General features: G+C 37.7%; 1 protein-coding gene across 2 annotated transcripts in view; it reads left to right on the forward strand.

Moving 5' to 3' along the window:
* The window catches only part of DNTT (DNA nucleotidylexotransferase), a 135,927-nt gene that overhangs the window by 57,162 nt on the left and 63,396 nt on the right, over positions 1 to 15,369 (forward strand). The gene's annotated exons all lie outside the window — the stretch shown is intronic.

A 15,369-nucleotide genomic window follows, 5' to 3' on the forward strand; every position in this document is an offset into this window, starting at 1 on the left:
AATATGTTCTTAATATCCCACCAGACAATTCAGAGAGTGGTCAGTTGGAACCATAGACACCATTCCCTCAAAGCCTTCTGGAACCTATCCAGTTTCACCTAAGTGGACTATTAAACAGGTCCTCCACCCCAACTGCATGAGAGTGTCAAAGCCTTAGACTGTAGGTGATCAGTCCATAATGGTGTTACGTAGTTATAATCTCCATATTCTCCAAAGCTATTCCAAACACTAGATCCAGAGTGGTGACAGCAATGGGACCAGGATTTCACTCTTTATGTAAAGAGACAGAAATCATGCGGGATAACCCTATGGTTGCTATTATAGCCTTGACCTCCCGAGTCAGTCCAGAAGGAGCATTGGCATGCACCTTAAAGTCACTGATCACTATCATCCTTGGTATCTCCACCACCACAGTGAGGAACATGAGAAACTCAGCCAGAGGCTCTGTGGTGTAGTGGAGGAATTTATGTAGCAACATAATTAAACACAACATTATGCAATTCCAGGTTTTGTACATCAGTTAGACACCTTTTATACAATCATAGCTGCAACAATATTTAATTTTAATTCACTTGAAAGAATGACTATGCAACCCCAGAATTGGAACAGCCAGCTTTTCTTTTCAGACAGTGCAATATGAAGTCTTAGTTGTCCATTGACACGTAACCCAATGTATTCTCAGTTTAATCCTACATTTTTTGATTATATTGTAAACACATGAAAAATACAGTGGACTAAAATCTTAACAAATGCCTGTGCATGTAACTGTAATAGTATTTGAAATATTCTCTAAATATTCCTAAAGTGAATACAGGAAATATTGCAGTCATGTTTTCAACTTGCAAAGGCAAAATTGTAAAGACAGTAGTATAGTACAAGTGTCTTGCTAAGAGTAACATTGTGTTCTGCCTTAGTACATTATTTCTTTAGAAATTAAATACATTATTAAATCAAAAATTCATATGCAGAAACATTGTCTACATTTAATCAGTCTGGTTTGAATAGAATCCTACAACTCTAATAATTCAGAGTTCAGCTGTATGTTAGTGATAGTTGGCAAGAGTTGTACACAAATAAAAATACTGGACCACATTGGTACAATCAAAGCTACAGACAAGGTTAAAGTGAAAGCCAACCTGTGCTCAATTAGTATAGAATATCTAGAGTTTTTTAATGAAGATATCACAATTTCTGGTATAATAACAAGCCTAAAATTCATGGCATTGCAATTGTTCTTGATCATGTACAACAGGTTGGTTGTCTACTTCTCCACACAGTTATCCTAAAATAATGTAGGAAAGGGAGTTTTTGATTAACCATATACTTTTAAGTTAACCACATACTACTAGTTTGGCAATTATCAGATGCAGAATTGCCTTGGTAGAGTCTCATACAGTATCTCAGAGGGCTGCTGGTGGTGGTGAAATGTAAAAGTTTGTTAAGAGATCGCTTCAAGGAATAAAAGTGGAGCAAGTAGGGCAAAAAGGAGAAGGCTGATTGGTTTGTGAATAGGTAATGTAATATATGTCTATATCTATCTATATCTATATCTATACCTATATATATATAGAGAGAGCAAGAGAGAGACATTTTTTAAACGTGTGCGTGTATACAGACCAGCAGATAGCCATGGGATTCAAAAGTTCTTTACCTTTGATTCTTTCTATGATTTGCCCCTTACAGTCACCTTTTGGTAATTTTTGCTACATAAGGGGCATCCACTTGACAACTCTGGGCTTCTGAATTATATGGTTATATTTTTAGAATGCTTGCCCGTGCATAAAACTGAACTGTTAATGGCTTTACTAAGTCAAATTAAATTTTAATGGCCTTGGTTTAATTTTTCCTCTAGCCTGTTCACATCCTTTTAAATAGCATTAAATGTGATTCAGTAGTCTTCTAATATCTCAGCTGACCTGAATAGCCTTTTCAATTAGACTTTTTAGATTAAGCAAATCGGATACATTTTAAATAAATAAAGATCTTTTTGATTGGTTAAATGCTGATATTTACAGCTCATTTAGTCCATTTATTGAGAAGCGATGTCAAAAGAACAACAGGATGCACAAAGATAGGACAGAAATAATCATTGCTCTCTGTCTCTTTACAAGTGAACAGAATTTAAGAAGAAGAAACTCCAACTGTTCTATTTAAAATTCAAAAGAGACAGATACATTGTTAAGTAATGTGAAAGGAAAATGATTTGCTGAGAAATTATATAAATTAAAATCATTTTAAGAAGTGTTAAGTGGGGAAAAGTAGCAAGTTAAAATGCAGAGTTCTCATGAGTTTATTTTCACACCTTGCATGTGGTCTGATCTCAAAACAGTGTTAGAATGTCCCCTGTGGTCTTTAAATCCATTTATTCTATGATAATATAATTTGATGAAATTTAATCTTTTCATGGCCAATTTAAGTGCTTATAAAATTATATGCTTATTACTTATGAAAGGTAATAGAATTATGATTATAGTTTTAGAGCACTGCTGTACAACTTTAGTGCATGCAAAAGCATCTTTGATGTTTCCATAATAAAGTTGTTTGATGTTTATTTTAAATTTTGGATGACTGTTTCTTAGAACTTTCTCCACAAATCATAGACTCCAACTGAAATAAAACCGCCACTGGACCTGGGGATGAATGTGGGAAAATACCCTTTGAGCTGAATACTCAGCATGAGATTCAGCCAAAGCCTGTGTCAGCGTGTTTACGATGTAGGCATACCGGAAAGATGGGTTAAGAATAGTTTGCTACAGAAAAGATGGGAAGAGAATAGTTTCCTATTGCTTTGGTCATCAACGTCTTTAAAAAATTGGTATTGTCTTTATTAGTTAGGGGTGTTTTCAAGACTGACTCCATTTTTCCACTCTAGTTTCTTTAGAGGAGTGACAGGCAGTAAGTGTGTTTACTTTAGATGTATGACCTACGTCTGAAACAGGTGCCCATGTACCATGGTGATAAGCTCAGAAATACCTAGATAGAAAGACATTGTGGCAGCCACCATTTTGAATTGCATCATCCCAAATTTGAAACTTCAGCTGTTTATGCTTTAAACACTCTTTTAAAAAGGTATGGTACGGTATTGTTAGCAATGGGGAAAATGTATTTTTCTACTCATCCGGTTCTCAAAATGTTAGCAATGGGGAAAATGTATTTTTCTACTCATCCGGTTCTCAAAATGGTTGTTTATTTTAAAGCAAAGACAAGCTCTAGAAAGTGTAACCCAAATGTGAATGATTCAGAAAGATGAAAACCAGGGATTCTGATGAACACCTTCGGCAATGTCACAGGGTGGTTGCTCCCTTTAAGGAGAGAAAGGCTCAGCCACACCTGTGTGACAATTAACTCACTTCCCCAGTGGTGAGAAGTAATAAAGTCACATGATTTGTGGGTCATGTGGCTTAGCTAGCCCTCATAAGTATGTCTACACTGCAGCTGGGAGAAGCCTCTCTGTCTTGGTAGGCAGACTTGTGTTAGCAGGGCTTGAGCTAGTGTGTTAAAAATAACAGTGTGGACATAGTGAGTCCAAAAGAGACTTGGCTAGTCAAGCTCAGAGCTTGAAAGTTGGATGGGCTTGAGAACCTAAGCTGCCGCTCAACCCACACTGTCCATGCTGCTATTTTTAGCATGCTAGCTCCAGCCTGCTGGTGCGAGTCTGTCTGCCCATGCTGGGAGGCTTGCTCCAATCTGCAGAGTAGACATACCCTTAGGGAAAAAAACTGGGAGTTGTGGGTCAGTAAAAGAGCAGTAAGACAAACCAGACCCTCAGGACAGAGGGGCGGGGCCCTGTTTGAGGCTAGGGTGTAGGCTGTGAGGATTTTTTATGTTTCTCTTTTTGGACTGGTATATCTGAGAAGGGGTGGGCTTTTGTTCAATGACTTAGTCGGAGGACCAAGTAACTGGACCAGCCAAACCAGATTCTGGTGAAGGTGAGGTTTTTTGAGAAACCCTGAAAAAGGGGAAACTGAGGCAGGGCACCACGAGCCACCCATGGTAACAAAAGGGTGCTCAGGAGGTGGCATATCCTTAACTGTATCATGTGTAGCCAGGGACCCATTTAGTAAGTTAATGCATTCATTACCATATTCTTCTAATCCTTTTCTTGGTACAGTTGAACCTGAAAGATTTAGTAATTCCCCTGTGCTAGATTAATTCAGGGCTATATTGTAGAACAACTAACTTATACAGTACTGCTTAGTGCCTATGTATTATTCAGTTGTTTTCTTAAAACATTCTGAGCATGAAACGTCAAGCTTGGTGGTGGCCCAGACCAAAGGGAGTGAAGTGAAATTGTGAATCCTCTCAAACAATTCCAGTATCCATCTACAGGAAGGGGGGGCCATCACTAATTTTTGGTCTCCTCTAGAAAAGACTTTCTCAAAGAGTGAAATTCATTCTCATGTAGAGGTACAGCAAAAGGTCTGTGTACATTCCACATAAGGCCTGTTGCCTGGTGCATAGGGCTTGTGCTGGCTCTCTGGACAGGGATGAATTTCATCCAAAAGTTTTATTTTTTTCTACTGTCAGTGAAACCCAGTTGGCTTAGTAGTAGAACACACAATATGCTGCACTATCAGTCTGAGGATTTTGCAACCACAGTACATGCCAATAGCACTTAAATTGAACTATCCTGATGATTTTATGAACTGGAAAATCTATTTCCTACAGTAGTGGTGATCCACTGCTCTTTAAATGTTTTGGTAATTTATGAGCATGTGACTACATGACAGACATCACAAGAATATAAAAACCTTCGTTATTAAAAGGAAATTGTACAAGTAATTGGTGTCTGATGTTAACTTAAAAGGATGCATACACCAATAAATTACATTTTCAAAATCTATAGAAAGAATGTCAAATAATTCTTTACAAGAAAACCTCAGGCAAGATCAATGATAACGTTAGAACTGTTTTGTAGCACAGTTGTGGCATGTGGTTTGCTGGTAATTGGAAGAGCATAAAGTAGTGTGTGTTAGTTTACAGTTGTTTGTGGATACTTTCCTTTGCCTGCTGCTGGTATCTGGTATACTATTGTATAATAAATATGTGGTATAAGAAATTACTTTGGCTTCCCCAAATGAATATAGACACTTATAAGTTTAATTTTCACCGAGATTCTTGGATTTTATCATATGTTTCACTATGTGGAAGAAAGTTGAAAATCAACAAGGTTTTGGTTAATTGTACCTGGGATTTTTCTGATCATTGGCTTTTTTTTTTTTTTTTTTTTGGATGACTGTCATGAATAGGGGAAAAAAGCAGCTGTAGATACCATTTTGTAGGAAGGGCATGATGAGGGCAATTAAAATTATTTGTGGAAAGAACAAAGCACTGGTAATAATACTTTTCAGTCCCGTTGTCCCCTGCCCCCATCCCCCAGTCCTATGACATACAAAATAAAGTTTTCATGTACAACAAGTAAACCAGGGAATAAAATAGTGAGTGAACAAATAACTGCGGTGGGTTGAAAACTTTCTATTGAAACTGCTTCACTTCACTTCTGAAATCCTTTCCCTATTTCTTGATTAAACTGCTTATTGACAAAAAATTGAGTTTTGATTGACTAATTATTTTTGCTGAAAGTGTCAGTTTTCTGTGGAAAACTTAACATTTTCACTGAAAAACTGAATTATTTAGATTCTGAAATGCCACTAGGGTACCTCACGGGAATTGTAGTTCAGGTGCCTCACTAAAAGAGGAGACCATGGTGCATCATAGGACATGTAGTTTGATGAAAGAGTGCAGTCTATGCGGAAGAATGGGAGTGTGAGACATCCAAAGTACAATTCTCATTAGGAACAACAGTGACATTTCAGAATTGAAATATTTCAGTTCAGTTTTTTACAAAATTTCCTGTGGAAAACATGTTTTTTTTTCATTTTTGTTGAAATTCTCTATGGAAATCTTCCTCCCATTTTCTGACCAGCTCTCTTCATAGCTTCACTGTGAGTAACACACACAGTAGAACATGATTAGAGAGAGAAGTGAGACTGTAAACGATAAGGATCACAATTTTCATTTAGGGTTTGCAATAAATGCTAGAGTATAAACAAATGTTTTCAAATGTAACTAGTGATTTGGTGTGCTTGGGTATCCAGTGTGATGCACCTTGCAGGGGCATGATTTTCAGTTAATGCTGAGCAACCATAAAAATCAGGTCTCTTTAAGGTTTAAGTTGACACCTAGAAATTGATCCTCCCCCACCAATTATTCATTAATGTGGAGAATCTCGGTCACCGAGTTTCAGCAAAACAGATTTTAGAAAAATACAAGGGGATTCAGGAATGTAAAGCAAGAGTGGGGGAGGGGGATGTTTTATAAACATAGGGGAGATAGATGTGTGCCCAAGGGTTATATGTGCCATCTTGCAATAAATAGATGAAGAGTAAAATATATCCACTATGGTATGGAAAAAATGTAAGTAAAAATCTTAAACAGGTTCTAAAATATTAGGTAACCAGGAGAATTATAATGATAACAGAATATAGGGGGGAAGTACAAAACAGATAATAGAAGAAAAATGAATAATAGATGGAAGTTTTCATGTATGGTGACGAGATACAAGAACATAAGGAACTAGAGGGCAAATCAAGGAGACAGTGTGGCCTTGAAAAGATGGGAAGGATTATTTATTATATAGAGAAAATCCAAGGCAGCATTACAGCCATAAAACAGCCTCCTCAGGGTTCACCAGCTGAAAATATGAATCGTAAAGTAACACAGTAACTCAAAGTAGGAATGGAATAGAAGAAAATTGTTGTTTAGAACAATTTAAATTCTTCCCAGCACTTTCAAAAGCCTATATGTAGTTCTAAAAATAGCCTAATAGGGGTGTCAGAGTGGAGGTGAAGGCTACACTTCTCTTGTGGAAACACTTTTTAACTGAGTGCCCTCTTTGACAATAGCCATTGGCTTTATCCTGCAGTTTCCTTTCCCCTTTTTCCAGGGGGAGATGATGTGGCTTTGGTTTGGCCACTGTGGAGAAGCCAGGAGTTCCATCCTTGACCAACAGATGCCTCTTTTGTCCACTCTGCTACCTACCTCCACCAGCTGTTGCCTGCCCCTAGACAGCATGGCTCCCCTGTGGCTCTTCCTGGAAGCCTTAAGGGATGTCTCTCTCTCTCTCTCTCTCTTTCTTTCGCTAGTGAGGAGGTAAAAGCATCAAAAAATGACTGGGGCAAAAATCTGCTGGGGATTGGTCCTGTTTTGAGTAGAGGGTTGGACTAGATGACCTCCTAAGGTCCCTTCCAACCTTGATATTCTATGTCACAACCTTGGATAATATTAACTTCCACTGAGTCCCTCTGTGAATTATGGAAGGGCAGAGTTTGTAAGGGCTGGTCTACACAAGGGAGGAGGGGATTGATCTAAGATACGCAACTTCAGCTACGTGAATAGCGTAGCTGAAATCGAAGTATCTTGGATTGATTTACCTTGGGTCCTCACGGCACGGGATCGACGGCTGCAGCTCCCCTGTCGACTCTGCTACCGCCGCCCGCTCCGGTGGAGTTCTGGAGTCAACGGGGAGCGCGTTCTGGGATCGATATATCGCGTCTTAACGAGACATGATATATCAATCCCCGATAAATCAATCGCTACCCGCTGATACAGCGGGTAGTCTGGACGTACCCTAAGAGCCAAGTGCTTCCCCATCCCATCCCTTCTTTACTCCTTCCAATTCTGCAGAGCATTGAGCTCAGATGGCATGGATTTGGTGGGACTGGAGTGAAGAGTAAGCATTCCACAGAATCTAAACTGCCCTGCTCCAGGCACACACACACTTCTTCAGGCAAAGTTTCCACTCTGGAAAATTCAAAGTAGGATGGAGATGGAAACATGGTCATTTAGCCACCAGGGAAACCATAGAGAAAATGGAATTCCTCTCTTTATGCATTTAGAAGAAGATGTGCTGCTCCCTACAAAGGAGTCGAAGAGCGGCCCCAGCATCTTTCTAGCAGGGGTTGTGGTAATTTCTAGATCCAACTCAGGGGCTTAAAGGAAGAATTAGTGGCAACCAAACACCAGCCTGCCATATTCCAAATGAGAACATATTCTTCTCTATGCCTTCACCAGAGGATACGTTTGGTATACATGGGCTATGGTCAAATAGATGTGTACAGGTACATAGCAGCCACAAGACCTCCTAGGGGTTCCTTCTTAGCTCTGTCCTTGTGGCCTGGAGTTTTGGCACATGGAGCATTTGCAACAGAAAATATCACCTTGTCTAAGGCATTGGTGTCAGAACACTGCCAGGAGTCATAGATTGAGCACCTAGAAGTAGAGCTGCAGTGCACTTACTGCGGTGCATAGTGACTGGGACTGATTAAGAGATTTAATTAGTTTGTCAAGAAAGAACAAAGTTATTGACTCTGAGTCAGCTCTCAATATGATGTGTCTAAGAGTACCAACAAACCAGCATCCATCCCTTCACCATCTCCTTCACCTATAAACTATACTTCTCACCCTATCCTTGATCGATACCGGATTAAAAGTGCAAGTCATTGCATATTGTCTTGCCTGTAGGGCTCCACTGATGTTTTTTAATTGCTTCCTATCAAAACCTGCTGGTGCCTTAGAAATGTTTTAAAATAGATTTTACTATTTCATATTATTTATATAGCTAGCATAGTTGTGGTTTAAAGTTAAGTGACTTAGATAAAATTCTATTATATTTTCTGCCTTTCCCTTACCATATTTATTATTAGAAAATTGGTCTGAAAAAGTGTCTTTGTGGCATAGTTCACCTATATCTGCTATTTACTCCTCACTAGAAGTTGGGTTTATTATCTGACAGTTAGTTGCTGTAAAGATGGTTTGATGTCACAAGCTGAGAATTATAATTGTGTGGCAGAAATAATCATGAGGAGAGAAACTTGTAAGCACTACTGATATTGTGATCATGCTTAGCCCAGAGTAACACACGGTTTGGTTCAGGATATGTGTTGTAGATCCTCATAAGTAAGAGTGACCATAACATAATTAAGTTTGACATCATCAGAATAGTGATGAAGAAATCTTTGTGTGAAGGCTAGGAACTGGGTGGTGACTAACTCTAAGAGATGGTAGCAGTATGGAAAAATGTTCCCAAAGGCTATTAAATAATATGAGATAGTTGCAAGTGCAAACACTGCTGCAGTTATGGGGAAGCCTCAGAAGGTATCACTATCTCTAGAGGAAGTAAAAGAAACTCTGAAGAACATGAAGAAAAGTAAAGCAGCTGATGAAGAAGAGATAACTGCTGATATGATCAAGGCAATTTGAGATATTGAAGTAAAGTGACTTCATAGATTACTATGTGTTTTCTGGGATCAGGCTAGGATACCAGATGACTGAAGAATGGAGATGATTGCGCCTTTTTGGGAGGGTAAGAGTAATGTAACAGTGCATCATCTTGTTAAGTTAGTCTCTCAAAGTCCTTGAGAGAGAGATTTGGAGGCAAGGTTGAGGTGCAAGGTGGGGGGGAAATATAGGAGAGGAGCAACATGAGTTTAGGAAGGGATGGAGAAAAGAAAGCATGGGAGGAAGAGGACAATAAGAGAGGATGTGGAAGTCCGGGATGCAATAGAAAGACTCTGTCAAAAGAAGTTTAAAAGAGACTGGAACTCCAAGACCTGTGACCCCTTGCCATGGTCAAGAAGGAGTGGTGAAGAATTGTGGGCATTTCCAACCCCATGTAGTTCTGAAATGATAGTGGTTGTGAAGAGATAACATGATAAAAGGTAGATAATAGTTTGCTAGATTTTTTTTTTGTAGGCTGTGAATCACAAAAGACACTTCTGCACAAGTCAGATAAGACAGAAATGGTAAAAAGGTAAGAATAAATGGTATGGAGGATTGTGCCTGCTGTAGTCATTTTAGATGCTTGATATTTTTTTTTTTGGAGGGGGCGGAATCAAAAAGCCTTTTTGAATAATAGAAAATAATAGAAAATCACCATTGAACACTGGAAACTGCTATGATAGACAGCAGTTACAGCCACCACCTTTTATAGGTAGTTTACAATGCTCGGTAGGGCTGGTTTGAAACAAAAATAAAGCTTTTAAAACTTTCATCAAGAAAGAGTTCTATTAATCCGTTCCTATGGACTATATTAACTTCATGGCATATGTTTATAAAGTGTGAAATCTGTTATTTATCTAGCTCCATATTAAGGTCATTTAATTATGAAAATCTAATGCAGTGTCCTGGTCCAATAAATGGAGCATAAAGTTTTAGTTATCTATTTCTACTGCAGAGGTTATGGTGTCCAGTTGCATGTACTTTGTCTGTGTTAGATTGGTGCCACAAGTACTCCTGTTCTTTTTGCGGATACAGACTAACACGGCTGCTACTCTGAAATTTGTCTGTGTTAATTATTCTTTATTAGGGACTGTTGCTTGTGAAGTTTCGCTTTGTTGATCTAAGAACCTGCATCTGTTGTAGTAGTACATTGCATGCCATTCCATTGCTATCATTAGCAAAGGTAGGCTGAGTATCCTTAATGAAAGTTGACAGGAAAATCAAAGAGGGAAGCATTGATCAGTAGGTTACTGGTACATTCTGGCTAACAGGCTTAAAGTCAATGAGAGTCCTGTCAATGATTTCAGTAGGAGCATGACCAAGTAGAAGGGGTATATTCCCATCTGTGTATGCAAAAAATTTCATGTGCAGCTTCTCATGCTACAGTTACACATATCTCCAGATGTTGGCCAAGGAAACCAACAGCAGGGCTAAAGCAAAAGAAATGAAGAGATTTTTAGTCTCTAAATAAAATGCTCATAAAATTTGGGGAAAGAATTATTAGGAGCTACACAACAATGCAGAGTTAAAAAACAGGTAATATTGCGGAAGAAGCCAAAACAAGACTTTACTGTTTAGAGAAATACGATATGACTGACCTTTTGAGAGATTCTCTGAAAATAAATAGCTAGGACTCTACACTAAAGTAGAAAAAGAAACAAATAGGGAACACTCAAGTATAATTCTCAACAGAACATCCCTTTGCCACACTTTGGGATTTAAAAAGTCATTTACTAACTTCAGAACTTTTCAATTTAGGATTAAATCAACTAAGTCTACCTGATGAGCTCCTTAGATTTACTGAAGATCATGCCTTGAAGCCAAGGGCAGTTTTGTAAAGGAGACTGACAAGGTTTCAGCAAAGCCAGTCGGCTACTGGACCTTTTTGGAGGGATTTACTTAAGACCAATGGGTGGAAGGAAGATAGGCTTAAGGACAATTTACAGTGCAGTTCTGATCTGAAAAACAACTGTAAAAATGGCATTTTGGGGTTCCATGTTTGTTGTGTGTCAGTAATTTCCATATCAAATATGCTCAGTTTAAAAGTAAAGGCTGTTTCTCCTCAGTGACAGCCTAGACTTGCAAACATAGTCTGGGTTCTGAGAGCCAAAGTGGGTTCTGCTCTTATACAAATTTGCTAGATTCTACAGAACAAATTAGATCTCAAAAAACTTGTATAACAATTCCATTTTCTTCAGACTTGCCTCAGTGACACCTTTTCATACCCATTATTTTCAGTAGATGTACATAGATGTAGCTGATTAGAGCTGATTTGCACCAGTCCTGTAAACACTTACACATATGCTCAGTTTCAATCATGTGAGTATCACTATTGACTTTAATGGCATTACATACATGCTTAAAGATAAGCAAGAGCATAAGTATTTACATAAACAGAGCCTTAGTAAACTTTTATTCTGATGATGTCCAAGAAGGAATAGATTCAAGCTCACTACCCAAGAGCTGCATTGTTTCTGTAATTATACCAAGATCAAAACAATGGTAAAATCTATAAATTAAGCAGATATGGCTCTGATACCTACAAAGGAAAGTTGAGTAAGAACATGTCATTTTTACATAGTTTCTTTTTGGAGTAGAACTACAATTTAGAGCTTTGTATTTTCCTACATTCAGCAGAGACCACATAGATAGATGGGTAAATGGCAACATCACACCTAAAAGATTTGCCAGGAATACAACTCTAGGAGAGTTCACTTCAAGTTCATGGGAAGTACTGGCATACGCTACTGGCCATATGAAGTTGGGCTTTGATAATCCCTGAATAGTCACTGAATTCAAGCATCTATCAATATACAAGACTATCAGTCAAAGAAATAATCATCTTGAAGTCACTTAAGACAGAAAGATCTCAAAGAATGTCAGGGTTGGAAGGGACCTCAGGAGGTCATCTAGTCCAACTCCCTGCTCAAAGCAGGACCAATCCCCAGGCAGATTTTTGCCCCAAATCCCTGGGTTTAGCAGGCCAATGCTCAAACCACTGAGCTATCCCTCCCCCTCTTTTTATCTCTAAATAAAAAAGGAGGGCTAATACTTCTCTTAACCAAACTTTAACTCTGAAACAAACTGGAAAAACTGTAGACAGATTAGCTTTCCAAAACACATTCTTTTAATATCTTCCTGACTTCACCACATGTATAAACATCTGTTTGCTCCTCTCAGCTATTTCTGCATTAGCTCACGTGGAAGAGACTCGATACTATTTAATGTTAAAAGACTGTCCAACAGGTCTTTCCCCCCCGCCTTCTTCATTTGGTTGAACCTAAGTAATCCATTTCTCAGTTCAAGAAATATTAGTGGGAAAGCTGTCATGTGTATGTAACTTCCAGTACAGCTGAGCAGGAAGCCAGTAGCAACCTTTCTGTTTGTGGTGGTTTAATTCTGCAGATTGTCCCATTGCTGCCCAAGTAAGTGAACCCCAAACCTGAACATTTCACATCTCTCAGACACTTTTGCAAACGTGCATGGTTCCTTTCCTACTAGTTATTTATCTTTTCTTTTAAATTGCTCAAAGTGAATGTTTTGATTTCAAAATGATGAAATAGACAAACATTGGAAAAGAACATTTTGTTAGAAGTTTCAGCACTAAATATGACAAAGAAATAATACATTTTAAACCCTCAAAGGAGTTAGCTAGAGAGAATTAAAATGGGTTGGGATTAAATGCACATTTCAGCTGTGCTACCAAAAGGCTTTCGCCCAACAAATACGCTGCCATTAAGCCATTTTTAAATTTTATTATAGCTTCAGTAAAGAAAAATATTGTCCTCTCACTTCCTTCAAAATAAAATATAGTCTCTCTAACATATTAGTTTATATATATTAATGAGATTCTGAGCAAGTAGAATAGAAATATAATTCGAAACCAAACAACCCTCTTTTGGATAATAAAAATCTAAATTAGTAAATGGAAATTGCCAGAGCTACAAAATCTTTTTATTCCAGTTAAAAAATATAAGTGCAACAAATAGCTTCATAATGGCATTTTTTGAAATATAAAGCTTTCATAATTAATAACCTAGACTCTTGTCTACTTATTTCAGTAAATAATTTGAATGCAGCTGACCTTTCTATTTTCCCCTGCTACATTATTAATGAAGCTGAAGAGATCACTGGGTTATTGTTCTAGCAAATATATCTAGCTTAGCTGCGGCTTGGGTTTTCCACTAATGCCTTTTTAGATGTGGCACCTGGTAGTTTATGTACCAGCAGGGATGGAAGAAATAAACAGAAAAGTTTTTGACTTCACAAACTTGGAATGTCAAGGCATTTCACAAGTTCAGCTCAAATCTCTGACATTTTGGACAAAAGTATCTTTTGGAACTAGGTGTTGATTATCTGTATTTAAATTAAACAGATATTTAAAAATAGTTCACAGTAGGTAAAATTTACTCCTGAGCAGATCACCAGCTTACTCTCTTTTTTTTTATGCAGGCAAATCTCTACTGGATCTCTTCCTGAGAAGTGCTGATCACCTGCAACTCCCATGGAAGTCAGTCAGGAGTTGTTAGGGCTCAGACCACTCAGGATTGGGTCTAATGGGAGGTTTTCCTGGGTAAGGACTGAAATAATTTTTTTTTTCAGTATTTCATCCTACATTTTCATAATCCTACTTCAGCTTTTATTTCAGAAAATATATAAATTACTTCATTATCTTATTTATGACTCACTCAGGAATAAACTATGGGAGTTCACTTAACAGTGTGAGAGAATTTTTGGGTGTGCTGGGTTCTTTCCAGTGTTCTTTGCAAGCACAAGTCATTGAAGAATTTTCCTACCTTTTACCTTAGTTAGCATAATACTATTAATATGAAAGTGACTTTGCTAATGCCTGCATTAGGCCTCTGATCTATGCCAGTGCAAACTAAGTGTTTCCAGACTTCTGAACAGACTTTGTCTGAGATTAGTGCTCTTGCAATTAGTAAAAATCTTGCGCCTTCTCTCCTGGCAAACCTGACTCTTGAGTGCTTACTATTACAACATATTCCTTTTTTGCAGGTATCGGTATATGTAAAACGTTATAATTCTGGATAACCAAACCTATAGTGGCATTGTCATGCAGAATATTTCTCAACAGTGAAAAAGTTTGCTGCATGGTTTTGTAAAATATGCTGACAGTCGAGTTTGTGCAGGCAAAACCAGATAGATGTTTTAAGACTAAAGTATCATCATCTGCATATTCTTACATTTCAGCTGAGTACATCAGATCCCAAATCCACATCAATACTCATTGGAGTGCATATCTTTTTTGAACAGCGTAGAAGGGTTTTTGCTTCAGCATTGATTGGCACTCAAGGAAATTTATGCATGCAGGAAGTTGCTATGATGTCATTTGAAATGCTTGATTGGAATGGAATGGAATTTACAAGATTTGCCAAGACAGCAAAAGGAAACCTTGAGCAATGTATTTTATGACTAAATAAAACTGTGACAGATTGGTATGGTACATTTCATAAGCTTTAAAAGCTTGAAATTATATGGACAGCTTCCAGATAGAGTTGCATTATTTACATGAAATTGAGGTTGAGTTATCAGTGATTCAAAGCTTAAGCATAGTTTTGTTTTGGATGGTGAAGTAGTGGATTTATTTCAGACATAGAATTCACTGAGTTTAGAGCTATTAGAACTAGAAAATCTTTTTGTACCAAAGCCAAGACAGGAGTAATCTTCAGCATCAGGATGTAGTTAAAGGCAGCTAAATGTACAGACCTGAAAGTTAGGGGACAATAATATTTTACAGGCAATAGAACTACTGAACTACATAGAGATGTCTATGGTTTTTTAACAAAAAAAGAAAATGTTCCATAAAAATGTAATGATTATAAGACCTGTCATGTGTTATCCCACCCCCACTTTGCAATTGACCCTTACACAGGACTTGGTTTACAAACATTTTTAAGTGTCTCGTCTACCATTAATTTTAAATTAATTTATTGTACCTATTTGTTTCCATGAAGAGTTTAATAAATTTGAATTTATGTGGGAATTTAACTTTTTTCCTTTTGCAAAAAAATCACCGTGAGGTTAATCCAGGTGTTTCTTTTTTTAATGAAGTAAGTTACCTTTAGTGCT

This window comes from Malaclemys terrapin, chromosome 7 (genome assembly GCF_027887155.1).
Source record: "Malaclemys terrapin pileata isolate rMalTer1 chromosome 7, rMalTer1.hap1, whole genome shotgun sequence".
Lineage (NCBI taxonomy): Eukaryota > Metazoa > Chordata > Testudines > Emydidae > Malaclemys > Malaclemys terrapin.